Below are 20,827 nucleotides of genomic sequence, written 5' to 3'. Positions count from 1 at the left end.
CATCTGTGAAAACTGCTGCAAGTACATTTCAGTTTGCCAAAAAGACCAATATTTCACGTACAGTAGTTTTACAATGTGAGAGTCAGAGACTCTGAGAAACCAAAAGGGTAAAGACAGACAAATGAGTGTCCACAGGGAATGTTCAGTCATTATCTTTAAATGAATATAATATACCGGCTATTGTGAAGGATTTGTGGGCAATACTTTACTGTTAATAGCGCAGAATTGGTTTTAGCTGTGGTCCGCTGTTTGCATGATGTGTATGTGATGTATCTATTAATATATCTGCTGGTTGGAAGATATGAGCAGTACTGTCTTATAAAAATGTTTTAATAAAAATATACACATGTAATGATGTAGCTCTGCTTTTCTGTAGTATTACTAAAATATAACAGTGCTTATCATGACCACTAACTATAATATGCAGACCATGTCAACATTTATCATGTAGACGCTGATGAAATGTGGACATGTTATAATGTCAACATATTGTCGTCGGTGGACCAGCTGTGATTTACCTGCTCCAGACGGCTGCGGCGGCGTCTCCTGGGTCACTTGCAGTGGAGTCATTTAAAGGAGCAGTGTACCTACACCTAACCCTAACTCTTCCTCTAGTGCCTAAACCTAACTTTCCTCATAGCCAAACCTTAACTCCCCCCCTAGTGCCTAACTCTAACACTCCTGTCTAGAAGCCTAACCTCCACCTAGTGCCTAACACTCCCATCTAGAAGCCTAACCTCCACCTAGTGCCTAACTCTAACACTCCCGTCTAGAAGCCTAACCTCCACCTAGTGCCTAACACTCCCGTCTAGAAGCCTAACCCTAATGTCGATATTCTGACAATGTTGACATATTAACAATGAGAATGTTGCATGTCAAATATTAACAATGTCAATATCATCACTGTCAACACTATGGTGTTGACATTATGATTTATCAACATCTGATGACTACATTCATTTCAAATAAGTGTTTAAGGGGTCTATTTGGATAGAGATAAAGTTGACGGAACTAAAGTGCCAACCATTCAGCTCCTAAATGTTATTTTTCAAACACAGCTTGTAGTGACAGCTAGGAGTCGATTGGTTGGTACTTTATCTCTATCTACTTTCTCTCTCTCTCCAAGGGACCTATTCATCATGACATAATTATTTATCACTAGTGAAGATTATGGGCCTGATTCAGACCCACTCGCGAGCGGCTGTCCGCTCGCAAGTGGGTCGATGTTCTGGACTGAGCATGCGCACGACGGAGGGAGCTCCGTCGTGCACATGTGCCAGACGCGACGAGCGAAGGAAAGTCCTTTGCTCGTTGTGTCTGATCAAAGGGGGCATGCTGTCGATGTTGATTGACAGCACGCCCCCTTTGGTAGGCGTGCCGGGGGCGTGCCTCCCTGACGGGGGCATTCCCACGGGAACGCCTCCCGTCAGAAGCCGGCCCACTGACATCACTAGTGATGTCAGTGGGAGTGATTTTGGCTCTGATAGAGCCAAAATCACTTCGGAGCTTGCGGTTGAAAACCTCAACCGCAGGCTCCGGCTCGCAGTTTCAATGGTCGCGATGGTCACCACCCACAGGCTATACGAGCGTCCGGGAGGACGCTCCATTTTCATGGAGGCCGGCCCTCATTCAGAGTGTGCGCTCTGCTCAGAGCGTACAGCTCTGAATGAGGGCCTATGTTTTAAACTCGCTGCGATAAAAAATGTTTTGGAGGCATTCATCATGCCTCCCAAACAAAAGTACAAAAGTATCACTTCTGAAAAGCTGCTCTTTTTGCTGAGTCAGCTTTTTGGAAAAATTATACTTTTCCCCATGCAGCTGAGGTATCCATAAGGATTTCCTCACTGCTGCATGTCTCTCCCCCCCTCCCTCACTATTCCCCTGCTGTGTCTCACCACCTCCTCCCCATGGCCTCCGGTGTCTGATAAGGGCCCCCTCCTCCCCCCGTGTCCTCCGGTGTCTGATATGCCCCCCCTCCGAGGGTGCCCGATCAAGCCCCTCCAGCGGGTGTCCAGTCTGCCCCCCCTCCCCCCAAGGGTGTCCGATCCAGCCCCCCTACCCCCCTGCGAGTTGCCGGACCTCCCCTCTCCCTCCCCGGCTCCCTCTCACCTGTCTCTTCCTTCTTCAGTGTTCTGTGTATTCAGCCGGTGAGTGTGGCCACATGTCTGTGGTACCCCGAAGCTCTCGGGGCTCTGCACTGCTGAAACAGCAGCGTGTAACACCATCAACTTCCGAAAAAAAAATGTTTTTTTGGAACATGATGAATGGCCCTAATACTAATTTTTTACAATAGTATGTGAAATGTAAATTTTCATCTGCTTTTGTAAAAAATAAGTGATGATGAATAGGCCCCTAAGACAGAACATAGACCCCTAAGTTTGTGATGTAAACATCTGATCAGTCATTTAGTACTGCCAGATATCCAGATTAAGGGGTCTGTGTACTAAGCCTTGGAGAGTAACAAAGTGGACTGAGATAAAGTACCAACCAATCAGCTCCTAATTGTTACTTTATAGGCTGTATTTGTAAAATGACTTTTAGGAGCTGATTGGTTGGTACTTTATCTCTTTCCACCTTATCCCTCTCCAAGGATTAGTACATAGACCCCTAACTCTGGGTGTAACAGGTGAAAGGAAAATGCAGGTGAACATTCAATCTAAGCACTAAGAATTCTGATCATCAAAATATTTATTATATTTTTGGTTGGTAAATCCACTAAAAGGTGGGTTTACCAACATGGCATCACGGTCTTTGGGATGGCTAACAAGGTTTACAGTAGATGCGGGTGCAGTAAACCCTGTTGAGGGGGGGAGGGGGTCAGGTTGATTCTTTTTATTTTATATTCTTCTGGAAAGATGGAGGTACACTTACCGAAGCAATTATATGGAGTATATTCTAGTATTTTTAAAATTAAGGTAACAAATGAGAGGAATCCATCTTGTTTAGACCTGATATTTGGTCACAGTAAACAATGTAATATATTCTGCAATTCACCTTCTTGAGAGTGAGTAGATGTTTGGCCTCAAACACTGCACAGAGAATATATCCTAACCCAATAGACGAGAATAAGCCATGTTTAATTATATTTTCATGTCTGAGATTTCATTTTAATATGTATTAAATATGATAAGGTTTTTTTCCATTAAATCTAGACGGAATCGGTATGATTTACCACCGGACCCATATTCGGCGGTTGGAATCCCGGCAGCAGCATCCCGGCAGAGGAGGAAATCCTGATTGTCAAAGGTAAGTATATACTAACCTATTTCTACCACCTAACCCTAACCCTCCCTTAGGAGTGCCTAATCCCAACCTTCCCCCCCAGTGCCTAACCCTAATCCCCCCTCTAAGTGCCTAAACCTAACCCCCCCATCCCCACTGCCTAAACCTAAGTTCCCCGGGGGGGGGTGCCTAACCCTAAGTCCCCCCCGGAGGTGCCTAACGCTAACCCCCCCTTCCCCTAGCCTAAACCTAACCTCCCGGGGGGTGTGCCTAACCCTAAGTCCCCCCCGGGAACCCTAAACCTAACCCTCCTCCCCCCCACGGCTATCCGGGCTCCCGGCGTATGTCTAATGACAGGCGTCGGCATATCAACGCCTGTCTCTAGACCCTTGCCAGGATATGACAGTTGGGAAGCCGGCTGTCGGGATTAGGTCCGCCGGCTTCCCGACTGCACACCAATCCAGACACACTCTTAGCAGCTGTACAGTATATGGGATATGCAACATCGACTACATAGTATCTCTTAGAATGTTCATTCTGTTTCTAGAAAGACGGGCTCCCCTAAACTACATATAGTAGAAGATGCTTATCCTTAAAGCACTTGTGAAATTAGTACGGTTGGTTGCTGAGAACCAATGAGAGTAAGACATTGTGTAATACAATCTGCGGTATAATAATGACAGGGAAAAATAAAATGGCAGTTGAGAACATGAAATAGATATGGAGGCTGAATTAGATTTGGAAGCTGCCGTAGATACTGATGTCTTTGCCTATCCTGGGCAAAATTACTCAAGCACGTAAAAGAGATTTCTCTCCTGCTTCGGCCTTGTCTTGATGCTAACTGTATGGCAATTGTTAATAAACCAATACTTAATTATCCTATCTCTTTTTTTTAAAGATAATGGCTGTGTTGTGGGCAGGCTATGACGGTACTAAAGCTAGAGAGACGCAGGTTGCCTATGTATGCTACAGTATGGAAATGCTATCTGAGGGTGAGAGATATGACCCCTATTTTCATAAACCAAGTCAAGAGACTGGGACAATATTTAGGCTAGAAGCACCTGATAGTAAAAATGTGTAGCTATGTGTACCCACATTTATCACAGGATTCATTCTGAAAGTGTCCATAGAATACCACATGACCATAAGCACATATCACACCTGCGACATCTAATAGAAACACCTCAGAAATGTAATTGGTTTGCAGATTTGTCTCAGTGCGTTCTACAGAAAAGGAAGAGAAAAAGCTGGAATTATAGGGGTCTGCAGGGCTGGATTAAGGGGGGGGGTGGGGCACAGGGGCTGTCGTCCCAGGGCCCCCACACACACAGAGGTGCCCCCACAACTAGTGCACACAAGGGGGGTTTCTGAGTACTTAGAAACCCCCCCTTACAGCTGGCGAATTGGGGGCAGAGCCAATATGGCAAGCCCCGTCCACATATTACCCGCGTATCGCGGCATTATGCCACGAGGGCGTGTGTCCTATTGATGTGAGGTGCCCGTCCCCATTAACAACCTGCAGTTGCTGCATAAAAATTTAAGTGTATGTGTATTGATTTATTGTGTATATATGTGTATGTACAGTATGTGTTTGTGTGTATATACTTATGTATATGTCTTATTATGTGCATACTGTGGATGTGTTAGTATGTATATATGTGTATGTATGTGTTAATTTCTATACAATTTTATATATGTTAGTGTGTGGTTACTGTGTTTGTATATGTTATTGTGTATGTATGTGTTTATGTGTGTATACTGTATATGTGTGCATTAGTGTGCATGTAATATATATGCCTGCTACATTTTATTATATATAGTAGAACCCCCCAGAAAATCCTCCATGTGGCTTGGTGGGGGCTCCCACAATTTAGTTGCCCCAGGGCCCCCACGAGCCTTACTCCGGCCCTGGGGGTCTGCTTCTGAAATTATATGAGTGGAATCCTCATATGGACATTGTTGGTTTCATGTTACAACATTTGCAAAACTTTTATTGAGAGGACAACAACGAATGTTGTTAAAACAGCTCTTGCATTGTGCTTTGTTTGTGGAGGGACTGGATTGCATCGTGAAATAGGTTCTACTTTCTACATATTCATTAGTGAATAATATATTATGTCACTTTGCATTTGGTCCATATGAACAAAATGATCGGGGTGGTGCACTTTTTTGGACCTATGGCTTTGCCTGAGCACTGAGCAATGGGCTGAAATCCCAAAACCTGCTAACAGATTAGACGAGTTCTGGCTTTTCAGCACTAGAGTTGGATCTTTACTGCTGTCATTGGGGAACTGTAAGTTAAGTTGCAAGATGACATACAAACAGGAATGTAATCACGACCTATGTCATCTCGTGACTCAACAACATGTAAGGTGGCAACACAATTGATTTTGATCAAATTGTTGAGCTTCAAGGTTGTTCAGGGTCCACACCTGCTGTAATATTGGGTCTGAGGCCTCATACAAATTGACTTTCATTACAAATATGCTTGACATTCTTTAGTCATTATCATTTCTACTACCGTCTTGAGGTAATTGAAGTTCAGTCTACGCTTCTCCAATGTGTGATGAGGTCACTGAAGTTCAGTATAGGCTGCTCCAATGCCTTTTGAGAACCATTGAAGTTCAGTGTATGCTTTCCCAATGTGTTAACATGTGGTAAAATAATGTGTATGACACCAGATGTATTCAGAAAAAAGCAATATATCCGAGCACCAGTACAACACAAGTGGGCATGGGGGTGGGTTAGTGCTTTAGAAGAACACACTATCCTGAATATCTACTGTTGGGAGTGATCTATAGGTAATTCAATAGGCACAGGGGAAATGCACATGAGCCGTCAAATAAAGTGCTCAATTCAATTGAACGCAAATTAAATAGCGCCCTGGAGCTCCCAAAGCTATTCATTTCACAGCGCTGTTAAGGATTTCTTCTCACAGCCCTCCAGGGGTGCAAGCAGAAATCAGACAAAAGTAGAGACGTGATTCTGTTTTCTGCCCTTAGCACCACGGAAATAGCATCGCGCCGGGCAGTTTAGTCGGAAAATGCCCGTTCTCGCAACTAAACACCTTGTCTAAGATCGCGAGAGATGGGAGAATGGGCATTCTCTACATAACAGCGTGCTGAATTGAATAGCTTCGGGAGCTCCCTACCGGTGCTATTTAATTCACGTTCAATTGAATGGAGCCCAAGATTGGCAGGTTTTTTCATGCCTGTCTGTCTGTCTGATACAAACGATTTAAGCTTTAATAGGCAAAATGACTGAGTTTGTGAGGTTTGTCCTATATATATGAATCTTAAACTTCATAAACAAAATTGATCTAAAAAAGATTGTTTTGTTTATTTTTGACAGAATTTAGGGTGAGATTTTGCTTAAAATATACCAAATGCACTCTCATCCTCATTACATCGTATAACATTGCTCCTGATTCTGAGATGGCTAGCCGCGGTGGCAGCTGATCTTGCAATAGTGGTTGCGAGAGGGGGGGTAGCGGGTACAAATTACCTGGGCCCGGGTCCAGCACCGCTCTCCCTCCCTCTTAAGTCACACAGCCCAGCACACGCTGCTGTGTGCTGGGCTGCACTGGGAAACTGCTCGTGGCTGCTAAAGCACCAGCCGGAGCAGTCTCTTATGACTATGGGGGATGCGATCACGCTGATCGCGCCCCCCCATTGGCTGTGCGCCCGGCTGAGGGGCACACAGCTCCCCCATCCCTAGCACACTGCGCCGCCCCTTTGTAGTGCCCCCAGTAGTGCCAGACCCCCCCCCCCCAGTAGACACACATAATATAAAAAACAAAATAAAAAAAAACACTTACCTGGTCACCTCCCAGTCTCCAGTACGCCCAGTGATCACAATCCTCTTCTCAAGTGTTAGCGATTCCATATGCAATTGTGAATGGCAACGCTCACATTGGTTCGTGCATGCGCAATGAGGGTTTTCAAGACTTTTCCCACATGCGTAGTAGCAAAACATTGCTCGGCTGCGTAAATATCAGCACTGTGTCCATCTCTGAATCAGGCCGGTGTTCCTCTCAATGACCTTTATGTAATGGAATACTTGCATTGAAATAAATTATTAATAAATGGCTATCTATCTATCTATCTATCTATCTATCTATCTATCTATCTATCTATCTACAGAATCATTTCATACTCCATACTTAAAGGCCTTATGAAGTGAATTAGTGATTGTCTATGGGGCTTTTGGAATTCAGTCAATAGATTTTTCTTTTCTAATTAACAAAGAAGAACATTTAAAAAAAAAAAACTTTTTTAGCAGACTATTCACATATTCTGTATGAAGGTGGGGCTGTCCTTTTTATTTTATGTCATCCAGTGGTGCTGCTCATGAATTATTTAACAAAAAAAATAAATAGAAGAGCTCAGAACCCATGAAAGTTTTACTGGTTTAATGAAAAGTAATATTTTAAGAACTAAACTTGCAGAAGATAATGGTGCAATTTTGTGTCCTTTTTATCTTCAAGTATATAAAGAAATGGAGACTCTTACGTCTAGGTGTGCCTGGCTGTATGAAAATCCAATGCAAATAAGCCTTCACCCCTGTGGTACTTGCGACTGTTTTCTCTTTGATAACCCAATTATTGTCTCAAGAGCTGTGTCAATTGCTTCAGCGATCTCTTCTTCAACAAATCACTCCTGTAACCTCAAGCACTTTCCATTTGATTCTGCCATTTTTGACAGTTCAAAGCAATCAGAGACGGCCTCACAAGGATCGGGATTGATTTTGTGTTCTTGCTTATCATGTTAATTCCTTGAAAATCAGTCTTTTCATCCTCCTGCCTGATTATTGCTGTTAGAAAGACTGAGAAATGCAGAAGATCAAACAGGGCAGTTGTAGGTAATATTACTGTCTGGGCCCCATCTCTAAATATAATGTGAAGTGACATAACTACCCCAAACTGTCACAAAGTTATCCTACTTGATGGCCCTCCTGAACATTAACTCCTGTTGCCAGTTCAGTTACTGCTGTATTTCTATAATGTAGTGTTACAAGGTGAATCATTTTACAACCTTGTAACATGTAGATATAAGATCTATTATCTAGAGTACTTTCAACTTGGAATTTTTAGGATAAGTGGCTTTACTATAATTTTGATCAACATGCCAAAAATATACTAAATTACAATTAAAAATTATCCTGTTTTACGCAGGTTGATCCTGGCATTCCACCAATACCTAAATATAGCAATGCTCCTCACAGTGAATATAGGGGGAGAAAAGACCAAGTGACTGTGAGCCTGTACATGTTTATTCTCAAGCAGCAGCAATTATGTATCCTTTTTCTTTCTGGTTTTCAGAACTTTCCAGTGAACATTCTCTAGGATAAAACTTTCTGGACAGTGGGTTCCAGGATTAAACTTTCTGGACGACGGGTTCCAGCATAAAACTTTCTGGACAACTGGTTCCAGGACAAAACTTTCTGGACAACTGGTTCCAGGATAAAACTTTCTGGACAACTGGTTCCAGGACAAAACTTTCTGGACAATGGGTTCCAGGATAAAACTTTATGTACAACAGGTTCCAGGATAACTTTCTGGACAATGGGTTCCAGGATAAAACTTTCTGGACAGTGGGTTCCAGGATTAAACTTTCTGGACAACAGGTTGCAGGATAACTTTCTGGACAATAGGTTCCAGGATAAAACTTTCTGGACAGTGGGTTCCAGGATAAAACTTTCTGGACAGTGGGTTCCAGGATAAAACTTTCTGGACAGTGGGTTCCAGGATAAAACTTTCTGGACAGTGGGTTCCAGGATAAAACTTTCTGGACAGTGGGTTCCAGGATAAAACTTTCTGGACAATGGGTTCCAGGATAAAACTTTCTGGACAGTGGGTTCCAGGATTAAACTTTCTGAACAATGGGTTCCAGGATAAAATTTCTGGACAGTGGGTTCTAGGATTAAACTTTATTGACGACGGGTACCAGGATAAAACTTTCTGGTCAACGGGTTCCAAGCTTAAACTTTCTGGACAACAGGTTCCAGGATAAAACTTTCTGGAGAATGGGTTCCAGGATTAAACTTTATGGACAACATGTTCCAGGATAAAACTTTCTGGACAATGAGTTAATGGATAAAACTTCATAAACTGCTCTTATTATGATTACACTGCAGTATTGGCACTATTTGGCTTACTGTATATATAATGAGAAATAGGGGGCTAACTAGACATGGCTGCCTCCCACAGCAAACATGTCTTGGGACCCATGTTGTTATTGTGGATGAAGATTTAGTTTCCTTATCACACTAAAACATCATCTCTTTGGGGAAGTCTATTGGAGTGGCATACCCTGGGCCTCTCTAGGGTTTAGTGGGATGATTATTATCTCTTCCCCGTAAACACTGCACATCTAGTAGCCCATGTCATCCACTGTTGGACAGAGTTGACTCTCTCCAGTGCCATTTATGTCCAAATCATAGTATTGGCCAATAGTTTTATTTTCTGTTAAAGGATAATCTATGATAATCTTTTTACAAGTTAAAAAAAGATAATTGCTTAATTGCATTTTATATTGCTTTATATTACAGATAAATCTAGTTGTTTTTATTGTATATTTGATGTTATTATTTTTTGTTGTTGAGAAATAACACTTTAAAAGAAAATTGTATTTAAACTTCTGAAAGTTCTTTAGCCCAACATTTGAAAACTGAATTGAATACACTGAAAGCCACACAACTCTACAATGTTTGGCTGATCACTAGAGCCGACATTAAAAAAATCGTCCCATCCACTCACTGTGGACTATTGGGCGATAAATGCATAGAATGGCATTTTTTATTATGTATTTCACTGCATATGATGTATGTTATAGTATCTTTTCTACACTATTCAAAATCATCAAATAAGTGCTGGTAATTAATAACTGTCATTTTCACTAATCGATCAGCTATTTTCTTCTTATTTAACTTTACAGACCTCATACACTGTTTCCATTATATTACATTTCCATTCTTTTTCCAACTCATTTACAAATCTTGCCCACATCAAACAGTAATAAAAAAAATAACTTCACATTGAACCTGTCAGTGACTTTTTTTCAAAATGTATTTTAATTATTGTAAACAGCTGTGCCCATTGCCTGTACCGTCATCAAATAAAGTCATACATTTAAAAAGAAAAAGATTCAGTTCAGGGGCGATTAAGACTCTGTGTTTAGAACTTTGCCTTTATTCTCTATATAGCCATATATCGCACTATATTCACCATATTTTATGATAAACACGTCGAGTCAAAGGAACATTAATGAAGCAATTCCCCAAATAAAACAGACCATCATATCTGAATTGCAGCAGAGAGAAAGTGGGGTCTTTGTAGTTTAATCAAGATCACAAGACTTGTTTTGAGAGTCTGTCATCTTTAATTTTACGGCACTTCATTTCAGAGTGGGATAGCTAGGGTCACATGCAATTAAAACACAGGCAAGATTTGTCTTGTGAAATCTTAACATAAAAAGTAATGTGTTGCTTCATTTTAACTTTCCTACTGAACTCAGCAAAAGTCACTAATTACTTCCCCCCCCTCCTTGTCACCTTTGCAGAGTAGCGCACAATTTTTTATGCTAATATAGACAAGTTTCAAGTTTTCATATCAAACATACAGCCTGGATAACCAAATGAATCTGGAGGATAAGGAGAAGATTGAAGTTTTTAGAAATACATTTTAAATACATCTAAGCCCTTCTTAAATTAAGACTCTATTGGATGAAAAGATACAAAAAGCCATTAATCTGCTTAACCGGGGCAGGTAGGAACACAGATCTGAAAATGACTCATAAATGAAGCGAGTTTAATGCGATATTGGGACAAAACGACTTAGTTTATCATTTAGAGGAAAATGCAGTGTATCATTTAGGACATTATTTCGTACCTATATGACAGTTGATGCGTTACACTGATTGGTAAATTGCAAAGACCCTTATTAACCTTATTGGTAAGGAGCTTACAGATTAATTGAATGCACAAAATAGACTTGCTTATAGTCATCCCTGCGGATTCTGATACTTTGTAACAAAAACCCTTTAGATTTAGATCCCAAATTCCCATTCAAGTACTGTGCTTGTTTGGGTGACTTCCAAATTTTGAGGTGTTCCCGAAATGAATCACCCTATCGCGGCAGCGGGGCTGCAATGACGTGATTTGCCATCCCGCGCTACCCACTAACTGCACCTCCCACCTTCGCCTGCCCTCCAGTATCTCCTAGAGGGCATTATTAATTTGTTAACAACTATGATTTAATTGTGGTTTAGGGAGCTTTATAATGGAAATCACAGGAACCCACGTTAGTTGCACTTACACATATAAAGAGCACCTGGAGAAAGTCTTAAAGTTTTCACATTTGAAGATATTTTTTGGAAATTAACATTTTTTTTTTTTAAAGCAGCTGGGTTTATTTTTTTTTCTTTTTGCAAGTAACGAGGGATTATTTTTGATACCTGTCCAAAAGAGTTATGGCTACAACAATTTCTATCCCATGCTGCTAATTAACCTTATTGTATGCAGGAAACAGTCAATTTAATACCTGCATTCTTTCTATAATGCCAAGTAAAATGAAATCTAGTGTGAAATCTAGTTAGCGTTTGCTTTTTTTGAAGTCATTTTGAAGTTTCCAGTTGTGCTAACTGTGACCTTAGAACTGATAGCTCGGAAATGTTAAGCCTGTATTCTTTTTTTGCATTTGAAATACATCATTTTCAGTTTAGTGTTAGGTCTCACCTGGACTTTCTGCCAGACAGATATTTATTACAAGGCACTGGAAGACATAGCACATTTTCAGAAAAATCACATATCCTGGATTTTCAACAGCAGCTTCAAAGCAAAATTTAAATAAAGTTAGGAAAATAATATACTATATTTCAAGATAACAAAAATGAACCTTTAGGTACTTATGCAGAGTTGACTGCAAGACTGTCTGCGTAGCTTGTATTGCGTGTTTTTTCTCTATGCATGGCCCAGAATCAAGCGTACATAGCCACAGGCAGAGTTGTACACATTTTAAATGCATTTTCTTTTGCAACTGAAGGGGCATATCTGGGCTACAATGGGGAATTCTCCAGTAGTCTTTGCACCAAGTTTGGATCTGGTGGGTAACGCCATCTTCAGATGGCATTACCGTGCAGAAGCCTACAGATGTGAGATGTGAGAGGGATCCAATTGGACCCCTCCTAACATGCCCCACATGCACAGAAGGACGCTAGAGGGACTTTGACAAGGGCCAAATTGCGATGACTAGGCGACTGGTTAAGAGCATCTTCAAAACAGCAGGTCTTGTGAGGTTTTCCTAGTATGCAGTGGTTAGTACCTACCAAAAGTGGTCCAAGGAAGGACAACTGGGAACTGGCAACATGAGCACAACAGGCTCGATGCGCATGGGGAGCGAAGGCTAGCCCATCCTGTCTTGCTCCCACTGAGCTACTGTAGCACAAATTGCTGAAAAAGTTAATGCTGGCTTTGATATAAAGGTGTCAAAACACAAGGTGCATCACAGCTTGCTGACTATGAGGCTGTGTAGCCACGGACTGGTCAGAATGCCCATGCTGACCCCTTTCCACCGCAAAGTGCTTACAATGGACACATGAGCATCAAAACTGGACTATGGAGCAATGGAAAAAGGTGGCCTGGTCTGATGAATTATGTTTTCTTTTACATTATGTGAACATCTGTGCATCATTTACCTGTGGAAGAGATGGCGCATCCTGGCACGGGTTCCATACATAAAGTTTGCAATGATCTGGTCGGCATGGAAGAAGGTCGACATGACAAAAGGTCAATAGTACAGAAGGTCAACAAGTACAAAAGGTCAACATGGAAATGGTTGACACAGAAATGGTCGACTTCTATTTAGGGTCGGGGTTAGGCACTAGGAGGGACGGTTAGGGTTAGACACTTACCTTGACAGTTAGGGTTAGGTATTATGTGGGATGCTTATGGTTAGGCAACAGGTGGAGGGTTAGAACAATGGACCTCATTCAGAGTCGGTCGTTAGTTGCAAGCGGTCGCTCTGAATCAGGGCTGAACGGCTGCCTCCTTGTCGATCGTTAAGCTGTGGGTTACCACACACAGCTTAACGACCGACCAGGTTGATGGTCGTGATGGTGATCACAATCGCGACCATCGTGGCTTACGACCAGACCCTAAGGTTGGGTCTGGGCACTCTTAAGCCCCAGGGAGCTTTCTGCTCTGGAGCAGGAAGCTCCCCACTGACATCACTGATGATGTCATGGCGGCGCACACAAAACGGTAGGTGTTCGTAAAGGAACACCTCCATTTTGGAAACCACCCCCCTGGCCCACCTACAAAAGGGGGCAAGCTGTCGATCAACATCGACAGCCGCCCCTTTGGTAGCGAGCTACGGAGCGACAGAGTTTCTCTGTCGCTCCGGGGCTTGTGCGCGCGCAGTGCGTCCGCTACGCATGCGCAGGCCAAACCATCGAGTCGGTTACGAGAAAATCGGTGCTTGCGACCGACTCTGAATAAGGTCCAATGTTCTGCTGGGAAATCTTCGGTCCTGTTATTCACATGGATGTTACTTTGACACGTGCCACCTATCTAAACATTGTTACAGACCAAGTATTTCCCCTTTATGCCAACAGGTCTTGTGGAGTCCTTGTCTTTACGGGACAGAGCTGTTTTGGGGGCACAAGGTGGTCCTACACAATATTAGGCAGGTGAGATTAATGGTATGCTTGATCGGTGTATTTCTCCTGTGTAAGAATCAGTCTGTCCAATTTATTTTTTAGTAATTATCAAAACAGATGCTACCAATTTCTACTTCTATAAACTAACATTCCATTGCAGTATGAAACAATGGGCCTGATTCAGCAAGGATCGCTATTCTGCTTATATGCACGCAATGCTGTTGCTAATATCAGCGATGACATTTAAATAATTGCATTCACATTGCGATCGCAGCCTAACATAAGGACGCCCACTTCCCCTTACTCACAATCGTATACTTTGGCAACATAGCAAAATAATCGATAACATTGAGTAACATCGGACCCATACGCACAGGTAAGGCAGGTCAGACCTCACTCAGGAATTGCTAACTTCAGCACACGCTCTGAGGCCACAGGCTGCGTAGTGTATCGCAGTGGCTAATTTAAACACACCCCTGCACCGCCGTTCCACACACTTGCACGCCAGCGTTCCACTGACCACCCCCCGTCACCACCCACAAACGGCACTTCATGTCAATCACTCTGCCATGGGTCTGCGTAGCCTCTGCAATAGCATTCCTGATCACAGTGGACAGCTCGCGCATGCGCAGTACACAACAAATGGCCGATTGCGTCCGCGTAAGCAACTGCGATCCTTGCTGAATCAGGCCCAATGTACCCACATCTGGGTAAATTTGCCTCCTTTGTCATGTAGGTATATAATTTATTACCCAAATTCTGTTCTTTGCAGCTTCAGTAAAAGGTAGTATAAATTGTTTCCAAGGATTTTGCTGGGGTTTGGTATGATCTGTCGACACGCTGTCCATAGTAAAAATGCTGACCTGAAAATACCGTAGAGGTAGTAATGCTACATACAGCATTATACCAAGTTGGGATGAATAACTTTAAAGTTTAAACATGTTGGTAACGCTTTCTTGGGCTGACATTACTCTGTAAACATTTTATCTATTGACAGTGTAAGTGTCGACTAATTAACTATATCTCTTTTGCAGCATGTAGAAGGTGGAGTGGTAGTTATTCTCAACCTCTGCGAAGATTAAAGCTAGGTTGACATAGGAGAGCCAATTGTACATTTTAGTTTCTTGGTATATGAGCAGAAAATATGGTTGAAATCACCCACCTGATCACATTCGTGCCAACACAGAGCTACAGTACAGTGGACAGGTAAATCTTATACTGTAAGTCTAGCATCAGGGTGGACAATACATGGCCCATGGGTCCCATCTGCTGTTCTGTATGGCAGATGGAACGATGCAATGTATTATTATTACATGTAGCATGAAATGACTCATCGCGCAGTGTGTACGTTGCACTCAATGTATCGTTACACCGCATAGCACCATCGGTGAGTCACATCGTTGTATGTTGTGTACCCAGCTTAACATCCAACCTTGTCCCTCTCTGCTGCCTACTACTCGCATAAGGACCAGACAAACAATATAGAATATTTTCATACCGTGGGATTGTTTTCCCTTCCCGACTATGTAAGCTTACATTTATTCCTATGGTAATGAGTGATCTATGTAAGGGGAAAGATTTTTCAATACAAGACTTCAGCAATAGATATATACCAATCTGGATTCTCATTATATCTGCCTACACTAATAGTTTATTTATCCATGGTCTGGATGTTCATTGCAGCTTAGACCTTAATTGATTGTAATTTTTTTATTTCTATATTGTCTAATTGAGTAGGTATGCGAGTTTAAAATTTGCACATTTAATTAATATAAGACTAGAATTTATATATGTTTCAAAACACTCAGTGCTGTTTGTATTTTCTTTGTTCTCAACATTTTAATTTGGTACACCACACAGAGGTTTACTGGTTACAGCTGCTAAAAGTTTCCTGTTACCATTATTATATCTAATCAGGGCTGGCGCCACCATTAGGCCGCTGCCAGAGGCGCCGGCCACTGGAGGGCGGCGCGGAGTCAAACTAAAAACATGAAGGATGTCTCAGACATTCTTCCTTTCAATAACGCTAGCGGCTATCACAGGTCCAATCAGCCGCTGTCTCTGTGTCACCTCAAATACCTCACTGGCACTGCCAGAGTGAGGTCTTCACGTCCTGCCATCTGTGCTGTCTGCGGTCTAGTGCTGACGTGCACTGTTGTTTACTAATGTGGGTGCCCGCCCCCCTGGCCAACCTGCTCTCTCCTTCACTTTGCCCTAACTTCTCCTCCTTTGCAGAAGACGAGGAGCAGGCTGCCTGGGGTAGGGCTGAACCTGTGAAGAAGTATATGAGAAAAAGAAAAATGCTAACAGCCAATGATGGAAAGTCAGCTCAGCAAGTTTTGTGTTGTGTAGTGATCTTATATGAATTATTGTATAATAATAATTAAACTACTACTGTAGTAATATAATTATTTTAATATAATCATTCACATAAGACTACCATACCAGCAGAACATAGTGGTCTGCTGGTGCCTGGTGTATGCTATAGAACTACTATTAAAAATAATCAACACTGTAGCTATACTGAGGGTAGACGGGTGGGGTCGGACAGATTGGGCCCCTCAGGGTATTGTTCTCTGAGCTGTGCCTGCAGCAGGGGCAGGCTGGGTCGGGAAGCAGGGACAGGGAGACATGTGCCTCCTGGGCCGGACCTCTTTAAAATGCGTTTAGGATGGTTTATGGGAGTAGGCTGAAGTTTTGCCTAAGGTGCCGAGATACCTTGCACCAGCCCTGTATCTAATGTGTTTGTTATTGATATTTCCAACGCCAACTATGCCATTACTAATGACATCACTGAGGCATGAGCCTACATACTACCTACTACCAGCCACTTTGTGGTTTGAGCCAATATTTATAAGAATGCAGTCTATGAGGTCAATAAGATGTGCCACCAAGCATTGTTGTAATGTTTGGAAGGGCACATATTTGCATTTACATTGCCACTACATTTCTGATCTTCATTACTCTTTGGATACGAGGGAAAATCGAAGCCGTGATGTGCCCATTCTGGAACGTCATGTATGGTACATTGCATCTAATTGAATTGAACCCTATGAATTACTTGGAAGTTAGGTTGGAATAAATAGAATAGGCTGAATGTTGGTTGAGGTCACAAAATAGCTGAATCTACGCTGCGGGGGTGATTGGGTTTTCTTAACACAGTAATTTGGAAGTTGTTTCTCTCTCCTATTGATAAAAGTTACCAGGGTCTAGTATAAGATATTTTAAAGTGCAATTTATTTAACCCATTCATTGACAGACATGATTTAACAAAGACCTAAATGTTACTACCATATATTCTTAATTAAACTACACATATTAACAACAATGACAAGAATTAGCTACACATAATTAGACTTAATAATGGCACAATTAGGGCTCGTAAAGCCGGGCGTTGTTTAACAACACTAGTTAAAAGCATTGATAAAACCTTGTATTTTGTCTATGCTTTAACAGAACATTAGAAGTGCTTTTATTGATTGGTCTCAGCATAACATGCAACATAGTATGCCTTAAAGAACCCTCCTGTAGAACGTCATTGCATTTGCCGAGTGCCAAAGCTCCTGAATCATGTGATCAATGAGAAAACTGATGCTTTTTAAAATTTATATCAATTCAATATAACTCAGATAATTTTGGGACTATCAAAATCAAAGTGCATTTATTCATTTTTAAGAACACGTGTTGAAAGCCCAAACTTAAGACGTGTGCGAGGCATTAGACTGGAAAATATGAGAAACTTGTTACAGTTTAAAGCTGTTTTAATGTTATACCCCTTTTACACCGGAGCTAAAACCCGGGTTTTTGAAGGGTTAACCCGGGCAGCTCCCTGGTGTAAAAGGGCAGAGGGTTGGATCGCCGGGTCGAGTGACCCGGCAATCCAACCCAGGTAACTAGCAGGGTTTAACACGGGCGTAGCCCGTGAAACCATGCTATGGGAACAGCGCACTTCGGGTCACGATGACCTGGAGTGCGCTGCTAGCCGGCCGATTGGTCCGGCTTCAGTGGCGCTTGGAGATGACGTCATCTCCAAGCGTCCACTTTCACTCCGCAAAAGCCGGGTCTATGCAGACCCGACTGCGGTGTGAGCGGCGCTGACTTGGGAATATCCCGAGTCACCGCCGGCAAAATTCCGGGTCTGATCCGGATAGGAACTTTGTTCCAACTCCGGGTCAGACCCGGAATTTAGGTGGAAAAGGGGTATTCGTGTATAATTAAAGTTGCAGTGGATTGAAAGGGTTAAATCAAGGAAATGGAAGTTGTACTTGATGACTAAATCAGTAGTTATCAAATATTGTGTGTATATTAGGGGTGTGCACCGGCCACTTTTCGTGTTTTGTGTTTTGGTTTTTGATCTGGATCTTTCTTCGTGTTTTGGATCTGGATTGGTTTTGCCAAAACCACCCTTCCGTGTTTTGGGTTCTGGGTTTTGGATCTGTATTTTTTTTTAAAAAAGCATAAAAACAGCTAAAATCACAGAATGTGTTGGTTTTTCTGCTCCTATGCTATTATTAACCTCAATAACCTTAATTTCCACTAATTTCCAGTCTATTCTGAACACCTCACACCTCACAATAGTGTTTTTATGTCCAAAAGGTTGCACCGAGGTAGCTGGATGACTATGCTAAGCGACACGAGTGGGCGGCACAAACACGTGACCCATCTAGGAGTGATACTGCAGTGGCAGACAGGATGGCAGTTTCAAAAACTAGGCCCCAAACTGTACGTAATGCAAATAAAAAAAGAGGTGCAAGATGGAATTGTCCTTGGGCCCTCCCACCCACCCTTATGTTGTATAAACAGGACATGCACACTTTAACAAACCAATCATTTCAGCGCCAGGGTCGGCCACACAACTGTGGCTGAAATGATTGGTTCGTTTGGGCCCCCACAAAACAAGCTGGCAATTAATCTGTCCCTGCACAAACTGGCTCTACGGAGGCAAGATGTCGTCCTCATCCTCCTCATCCACTGATTCCTCACCCTCTTCAGTGTTGTGTACATCCTCATCCTCACAGAGTATTAACTCATCCCCACTGGAATCCACCACCACAGGTCCCTCTGTACGTTCTGGAGGCTGGTCTCCCTGGAAGAGTTGATAATTCATTTTTATGAACATCATCTTCTCCACATTTTGTGGAAGCAACCTCCTACGCCTTTCGCTGACAAGATTCCCGGCTGCACTAAACACTCTTTCGGAGTACACACTGGAGGTGGGGGCAACTCAGGTAAAATAGAGCCAGTTTGTACAGGGGCCTCCAAAGTGCCTCTTTTTCCTGCCAGTACAGGTATGGACTGTCTGACATGCCTACTTGGATGCTGTCACCGATGTAATCCTCCACCATTCTGTCAATGGTGACAGTATCATATGTAGTGACAGTAGACATGTCAGAAATTGTTGCCAGGTCCTTCAGTCCAGACCAGATGTCCAAACTTGGTCCTGCCTGCCCTGCATCACCGCCAACGGGTTGCTTAGGATACCTAAGTTTTTTCCGGACAGCCCCAGTTGCGGGAGAAAATGAAGAAGGAGCTGTTGACGTGTCACGTTCTGCTTCAGCTGACAGTGTTTTCACCAGCAGGTCTTTGCACCTCTGCAGGCTTGTGTCGGCCGGAAAGAGAGACACCACATAGGCTTTAAACCTAGGATCGAGCACGGTGGCCAAAATGTAGTGGTCTGATTTCAACAGATTGACCACCCTGGAATCCTGGCAAAGCGAATGAAGGGCTTCATCCACAAGTCCCACATGCCGAGCGGAATCGCTCCATCTTAGCTCCTCCTTCACTTTCTCCAGCTGCTTCTGCAAAAGCCTGATGAGCGGAATGACCTGACTCAAGCTGGCAGTGTCTGAACTGACTTCACGTGTGGCAAGTTCGAAGGGCTGGAGAACCTTGCACAACACGGAAATCATTCTCCACTGCGCTTGAGTCAGGTGCATACCCCCTCCTTTGCCTATGTCATAGGTGGATGTATAGGCTTGAATGGCCTTTTGTTGCTCCTCCATCCTCTGAAGCATATAGAGGGTTGAGTTCCACCGCGTCACAACCTCTTGCTTCAGGTGATGGCGGGGCAGGTTCAAGAGTGTTTGCTGGCGCTCCAGTCTTTGGCACGCAGTCGCTGAATGGCGAAAGTGGCCAGAAATTTTTCGGGCCACCCACAGCATCTCATGCACGCCCCTGTCGCTTTTCAGAAAATTCTGCACCACCAAGTTTATTGTGTGAGCAAAACATGGGACGTGCTGGAATTTGCCCAGATGTAATGCCCGCACAATATTGGTGGCGTTGTCAGATATCACAAATCCCCAGGAGAGTCTAAGTGGGGTAAGCCACTGGGCGATGATTTCCCTCAGTTTCTCTAAGAGGTTGTCGGCGGTGTGCCTCTTACGGAAACACAGCGTAGCCTGCCTTGGAACGAGCTGGTGTTTCTGAGATGCTGCTACTGGTGACGCTGCTGCTGTTGCTGCGTAAGGTGATACATCTACCCAGTGGGCTGTCACAGTCATATAGTCCTTAGTCTGCCCTGTTCCACTTGTCCACATGTCTGTGGTTAAGTGGACATTGGGTACAACGGCATTTTTCAGGACACTGAGGGCACTTTTTCTGATGTTTCTGTACAGTCTCGGTATCGCCTGCCTAGTGAAGTGGAATCTAGACGGGATTTGGAACGGGGACACACTACTTCCATCAATTGTGTAAATCCCACTGCACTAATGGCGGATACCGGACGCACGTCTAACACCAACATAGCAGTCAAGGCCTCAGTTATACGTTTTGCTTCAGGATGACTGCTGTCGTACTTCATCCTCCTCGCTAAGGACTGTTGGACGGTCAATTGTTTAGTAAAAGTAGTGGTGTTCCTACTTCCTCTCTGGGATGATGAACGACTCCCAGCAGCAGCAACAGCAGCAGCGGCAGCAGGAGGCGTAGCAATGCAGGATCCTCCGGAGGAATCC

The sequence above is a fragment of the Taudactylus pleione genome, unplaced genomic scaffold (genome assembly GCF_031769625.1).
Source record: "Taudactylus pleione unplaced genomic scaffold, aTauple2 ptg000156l, whole genome shotgun sequence".
In the NCBI taxonomy this organism is placed as follows: Eukaryota; Metazoa; Chordata; class Amphibia; order Anura; family Myobatrachidae; genus Taudactylus; species Taudactylus pleione.
Note: the sequence above shows the minus strand (reverse complement) of the source record.